Below are 7,181 nucleotides of genomic sequence, written 5' to 3'. Positions count from 1 at the left end.
GAAAGAAATCCACCAGAATGTCTCTAAAGGTCTACAAGAGGAAGTATCGGCCATCATTTCTGTTATATCAGGTTTTTAATGATCCTGAAAATTACTTGTGGTGTACATTTTTATGACTACTACCCAGACTTTATCTGCTAATGATGCTGGTTACCGCCTCAGTTAAATATACAAATGAGTGAATAAAGAAAATACTTCTATCTTAAAATCTTTGATTACTTTGGCATGATCTCAAAACCAAACAAAGGTCTCAGGCAGCAGACTTTGACGCTCTATATTTGACTAATTACACGAGAGCAGCTCAGCTATTTTAGAGTTTAATGCTTTTTACCATTTGCCGGGAAAGTATTTGGTTTCCTTGTAAAACACTTCCTGTGCTGTAACACGGCAGCACAGAAATATAACAAACACGACATTTTATATCTGCGGTCAATGTCTATTTTTGACTCAAGGGTCAAACAGAGACTATTGATAACCATCAGTCATGTACAATGACAGGGCAGGCCACCCTGGAAGCTAGCTGATGCTGATCTCCTGATGTGCTCCTGCTTTTGCTGCCTGTTAAACACAGCATGTGGTCATGGGGGGACATGAGGAATAAGACTCCAGACGTGTTAGTGATCCAGCCTGATGCAGCCTTCAGCCAGGATTCATAGACTTTCCTAGATCTAAACATTACAATTTGAATGATTCAAATCCTGTTTCCTTCACTCCCTCTCGCTGTTAAACACAAACACTGAACATACACTTCCCTGACTGATATATAGTTTTCACTTTATTCACCCCGGCTCGGTTTCCTTTGTTGTAATCTTTAATCTAATGCTAATGTTCCTGCTTTGTTCCAGCTTTGCAAATCTTGCGAATGTAAATAATCTGGAAAATTATGTTTTTCACCGATAGTCTGATTGATCAGCAATTCAAAAAAAAAAACACTGGAGAGTGGAAATATGGATGGAGATTGAAACTTGGAAGCAGTTGGCTTAATTCAGGATAAAGACTGAAGGCAGCGTAAAACTACAAAGACTGTATTCAACATGGACGTAGTCTCAGTGCTGTCACCATCTGGTTTCTGAAGAGACGTTTTGAAGCCTAACAAAAGCAAAATTGGAACTCTTATCTCCAACCAACTTCTGTGTAATCCAGAAGCAGGCAAAGAGGAGTTGAGGAACGCTAAATGAATGTATGGTTGCCCAACACAGCCATCAAGTTCATCCCACTTGTCATCCAGCTTGCATTTTCCAAACAAGGGAAAATAGATTTTTTATTTCTCAAAAAACAAAAAAAACATGCCGTTTAAGTACAACCATTATTGCCATTGCACAGGTACCATTGTGAGTAAAATACTAATGCAGAAAGTATCAGAAAAGACACTTTCTCAGTTGGTGTTGAAGAATCAGGAAAGGAAACTAAGACCATGCAGAGCAATGAGCGAGGCTGCTCTGTGCTGAAAACAAATGAAGTAATGACCAGAGTTGTCTCCAGGCAAAGTCCTCTCTATATTCTATTTGTCTGTTCACAGGTAGGTCTGTTTTTTCTTCCATGTCTTTCGAGAGGATGTCTCATTATTTCCAAGGCGTAATACTCTCTCTCTCTCTTTCTCTCTTTCTTTTTCTGATTAGCACGCTGGCGCCAACGCTGGAGCTGCACCAACATAAAGGTCTCAGGCAGCACCTCCTCTCTAACGATGGGAGGACATTGAACCAGTCCAGTCTTTCACTCACCTCTCACCTAAACTTAACAAGTTGCCCTCTTAGTCTGTTCTCACTCTCTCTCCCCCCCCCAAACCTCTTCCATTCCCATCTTCCACTCAACATCTATCTTCATCTCAGCCCACGTGTTCTTCTTCTCTCCCTTTCTAAAGAACAGGCTCACTCCTCTCCCCTCCTCTAACTTTGCCTGCTCCCTCTTCTCCTGTTCTCAGCTGCTACCTCAGCTCCCCCTTCATCCCGGGACAGGGGAGCGAAGGAACAAAGAGCCCCTGATGTCTTCCTGGAGAGGTTATAAAGCAAAAGTCAAATTGTATTAGCGCTCGCCGAGCGTGAGCGAGTGAGGCAGTGCCAAACGTGGATGGCCTCTCAGACTGCACTTTCAAAATAATAATTACACTGTTAGAGATGAAGCAGGGGAGACAGGAGAGCAAGGAGGTGAAGGGAGGAGGAAAGAAAGAGAGGGAAGACCTGTGTTTTCTTTTAAGCGTGCTTAACGTCTTGAGAGAGTAGAACCAGCTGCTATCTCCAGGCGAGGAGAAGGTGGGGAGAGGCCAGGCAACAAGATCAGTCGAGCACAATGGATTTTGCCAGCTCAAGGGTATTTTGAAGCCTTTATCTGGTAAACAGGTCAAGGTGGGGCCAACATATCCTCATATGAACCAGACCAGAGACAGTTGTCACAATTCATTTTTAGAGTAGTTGTTTGGGCAGTAGATGGTTGACAGGAAATGTGTGAAGAAAAAGGAGGGCCGATGTGTAACAAAAGATCAAATTTGATAACTGTTTCTATTGTCAACTCAATTTCAAAGCCTGCAGTACCAAGGCCAGACTAATGACCAGAAGAGACCCTAGAGTCCAGTTTTCTAATCAAATTGCATTAATTGTTTGTTTGTTTTTTAAACTTTACACAGTTTAATGAAAGATTTTAATCTGAAGTTGGAATCTGAGCTTGCCATTTTGTTCTCTTTGGCAATGAGTAATTTTGTTATAGTACCAATAGTGGGCGGTAACCAGTAGGTGTAGTAATACAGGTGAATGAAGATTAAGCTATGTGGCTTTATTGTGGGACATAACTACGGTGAGGATGAGCTGCAAGGATGGTGGTTGTTGTAGCACGGCTTTAACTGATCTGTTAACTATTCTCTCTTCTATTTCTCTCTTCCAAAGAGGCAAATCAACTTGAGCCAGCAGTAGTGATGCAGAGTGTGTGCAAAGATTCAGTGAAACACAGAAGAATTCTGCTTCAAAGTTTACTTAAAGATGTGGAGCGTCAACCAGGTAATTGGCAATTTGTAATTCATATTTGTCATGTTGGGGGACAATCAGTGAAAAAGTCCCACACTTAGAGGCTTCCCGTTGCCATGGAAATGTCAACATTTATGCAATACAGGTTAATTCATCAGCTGCCATGACTTTGTAAAACATGGTAGTGTGCAATAAAAACACTAAAGTACTGTATGACAAAGGTTAAAATACCCAACAAGCCTGGCAGCTAACAAAAGCATTATCTAAATGTTACATTCTTCTTGACGGAGGTCGGTTTGGTAGATTGATTCGACTCACAATTGAAAGGTTGCAGGTTTCAATCCCTGGCTCATGGCATAAGACACTGAACTCGATTGCCCCCGAAGTAAAAGACATCAGGGTGTGATTGTATGTAAATGTGGTAGGTTTGATCCTGACAGGATTGGTATAGCAGCCTCAGTGTATGAATGTGAATGTGAAATAATAATAATAAATAATAATAATAATAATAAATTCATATCATTTCACAAGAATCATGCACATGAACAGATGCTTTCCAAAGCGACAACCAGACATTCAATAGGATTTTCATGCTTTATATTTTTGTCTATTTCTGCATTAAATGACAAGCTGCAGGTTTAAAGAAAACACTGTATCAGCCCGTCAGAGGGACTGGGAATTCTCAAGTTTTATGATGATACGATTTTCTCTAAGATATGTTTTGTGGTAACGTGCACGCTCATTCAGCTTCTCTGGAAAAACATAAAAGATGTTGTAAAGTGCTTCACTGATTTTTACAAAAGGAGCCAAGGCGCACTTTGCAGAACTGCAACCAAAATAAACAAAATGTGTTTTAAGTCATGTAGATTTAGGTTTTGTCATTGGGTTTTTTTTCCCACTGAATCCCAATGGCCATAAATCTTCTGTTACTTCTATATTTGACAAGCATACATCCACTCCAAAGAAAGCACTGGCACCAAGTGATAGCCACTAGAAATATATATTGTGCACAGTATTTGAAAGCCACAATTGCAGGTTTGTGTTTAAATGATGCTCAAGCAATGAGATTGTTGCAGAAAATATTCTCAACAGTATCAGGTTTTGTTTGCTGAGATGCATTTAGATCCGATTTTGATTAATTTGCATGTGAATGTGACACATCCAGCTCCGAGGAACAGTAGTTGTTGCCTTTTTACGGCTATTGCCACGTGACATTTCTCTTATTTTAGAGGGCAATATGTCTCAATGATTTGTTCATGTGGATATTCTTCAGGCTGTGTGTGTATTACCAATAATTATGTCCAGTTTTCTTTGGCACTGCTTTGGTTATCCCTCTTTACAGCTTGAGTACGACCTAATGCATTTTTCCATTGGCCTCTTTGCCTATTTAAACAGTGAGTAAACCCAGCAATTACTTTTAGTGACCGAATGATCTCATCGTTGTCTGTCAGACTTAAAAAAAAAAACGGGATAAAAAAGATAACCTTGTTAGCAGTGACCCAGAGTGCACTACAAAGTACCCGACGTGTGCTATAAACTGCTCCGTGCAAAGGAAAGTTATATTACAAGTCTGCAAGCTTCTTGTCCATCACAAGTCACTCATGCTGAATCCCATTTCAAAGCACTTGCCCTGAATTCTCAGTGCCTAAAAACACAAAGGATTATGGGAAATGACAGATGGGATTCTGGAGATTTTTTACAACCCGGGGATGTGGTCACCGCCTCTTGTTACAGTCCTTTTTTACTGTTTTCTATTTTAGGAGCTCACATGGATTAGTGCGACATATCTCACAGGTGCTCATTACGATGACCAGGGTCACCCCGATACAGTGCTCTGCCTTAACCGCACAGCCAGGAGACGCGCTGAACTCGATTTGACTCCAAACCCTAAAAAACCCTTCGGAGGATTTCAATTCATGCCTTTAAAGCTAGAGGAAGAAATACAGGGGATATGCTCTTTAACTCCTTTTAAAACCAGGAAACATAGCCGTAGTCGGGCGCCTCCTCTTCATCACTCTTCTCACTCACGCTCTGCTTTTGTGTATGTTTAATGTTAATGGAGTGTTGTGGAGGGAGCAATCACTGTGTCCATGTGCAGAGACGCCATGCAGCAGTAACTCTCTTTGCGTGTGTGTCATCAGTGTGTTTCCGTGTGCTTCAATCAGAGCCTGAGCTCAAGCATTGGAGAAACAGCACGAAGAGCAGTTGTGTTTATTATGCTATATTAAGTTTAAGAGCATCTAAGAGCCAGCAGGTGCTTCTGAACTCCTCGTTTATTTATTCAGCTTTTTAAAAGACCCAGGATGGGGAAAGCTTTTCATTTAATCCCCTTTAACAAACAGCAATTAGGCTGACTAATGAGACCAGGGGTTAGATATATTAAGACCCTCGTTTATCCTGCTTTTCTTCCCTTACCCCTTCCCACTTTGGTCTCCCATCCTTCTTTGCTTTGTTTTTGGTATACTTTCTGCCTCACAGACAGACACACAAACGCACAAACTTTACGTCATCTCTGTCTGAATTTGCTCAACAGTTTGTCTGAGCTCAATTGCCTTCAGCAGCCGAAGCTCCAAGACGCTGTTAAAGAGTCCAAATGCTGCTTAATTTAGTCAGCTACCCACTTGTTCCAAATAAAATACCTGCAGGTCAAGACAAACTCATAAATCAACCCCTGTAACAACCTCAGCAACCACAAAGATCTCTCTTTATACTAGAGATGAGCTACTACCCGCACCCCCCCCCCCCCCCCGATATTTTCTGATTGATTTACACGCAGACTCAATCCAGCTCACACAAATGGTTTAGGAAAGTAGTTCCACCTGCTGTGCCTTCATGAACGCAGGGCTGAAAGAAAAAGGGCTCTGCACCACAATGACAGTTTGCCAAACATGGCAAGGACTAGTGGAAATCAGTGGTTTCACTGGCCATGAGATACCCCTTCTCTCACTCAGCCTAAAGACATTACAGGTGGGCAGCTGCCAGACAATAACGACACAAATTTGTTCTCTAAGAAAGAAGGGATTTAATCACATTGAATGAAAACACGTCTGCATCCCATTTATGATTCATGTGTCTGGGCGCATGCTTGAACTCATGCATGCTGCTTGTGAGGCCTGCACATAATCTTTCCGTGTCTGTCTCATATCACATACGAGTGAATGTGGTTGTAGTACGATAACAAGAGCTCAAAGTAAGGTTTTCTTGAGCATTGCCTTTGTTTTGCCAGTCTCATTGTGTACACCCGTGTGTAATGTCTGTCATTATATACTTGAAATTGTTGCTTGGGAAAATATTGTACTAATTAGTGAAAAAAATGTATAAACCTAAATGAGTGACATTTCCATTGAAAAATGTGTCATTAACCTCTGCATCTTTATTTCATGAATAAAAGCCTGTGTTGAAAGGCTTTTTAACTCTGAACTCAGTGAACTTATTTGCTGTCTCTAAAGCGAGAGTATCCACCCAAATAGACTGTTTTCACCAGCCAATGTTTGTCTGAATGACAGTGCCAAACCAGTAGTGAGAGAGGAAATAGGCTCTCAAATATGCGGTTATGTGGACTCTCTAAAAGGGAAACATACAGGGAATTTAGTATTATGACAACATTTGACTTAACATTTTAAAGTCCCTGACCATGCAAGTCACAGAACTTATCGCAGTGCATCCAAACTATTATTTTTACAGTCTATGATCCAAACTGGTATGTTGCAACTTTTTGTATTTAATTCTTTGTTTCTGTTGTGTTGAAATAAAATCATATTTTATTCAGTGTCTTCTGTTTGATTCCCTTGATATTAGGGTGTGAGCAATGATATATTTAAACGAATAATCATTTCGAAATAAACAAACATACAGCTACCACTCAATTTCGATTTTTTTGTTTTTAAGATTTTTGACTCTACCCGCTTTCCGTTCTGTTTGGATGTATCATAGCAACCAAAGGGGAGGAGGGTAACGTCTTGGTGAGGAAGGAAGCGGATGGTTTCCATGGTCACAGCTGATAGCAACCTATCGTAGGAAACCTAAAAGTACACGGTAAGTTTTTGTTTAAGAACATTTACTGACCGGTTTATGGTAAAAACATGTAACGTAAGTTTTATTAACGAGTAAAAGTTGTAAGTTGTTGAAGTGGGCTTAGCTCAAGACGGCTTTGCTAACGAGAGTAACGTAAGTCAGATCATATGTAGCCTACGTCATTACGTCAACTCCTATAAATATAAAATATTT

General features: G+C 40.6%; 1 protein-coding gene across 1 annotated transcript in view; it reads left to right on the top strand.

The window, feature by feature from the left end:
* Window positions 1-6,892: 6,892 nt before the first annotated feature.
* The window catches only part of odad2 (outer dynein arm docking complex subunit 2), a 37,692-nt gene continuing 37,403 nt past the window's right edge, over window positions 6,893-7,181 (top strand). Inside the window, exon 1 of the mRNA XM_061064855.1 lies at window positions 6,893-6,989. The gene's annotated coding sequence lies outside the window, so the exon portion shown is untranslated. The remainder of the gene's footprint in view (window positions 6,990-7,181) is intronic.

The sequence above is a fragment of the Labrus mixtus genome, chromosome 19, assembly GCF_963584025.1.
Source record: "Labrus mixtus chromosome 19, fLabMix1.1, whole genome shotgun sequence".
Taxonomy (NCBI): domain Eukaryota; kingdom Metazoa; phylum Chordata; class Actinopteri; order Labriformes; family Labridae; genus Labrus; species Labrus mixtus.
The sequence above is the reverse complement of the archived record's forward strand: the minus strand, read 5'-3'. Positions and strand labels throughout refer to the sequence as shown.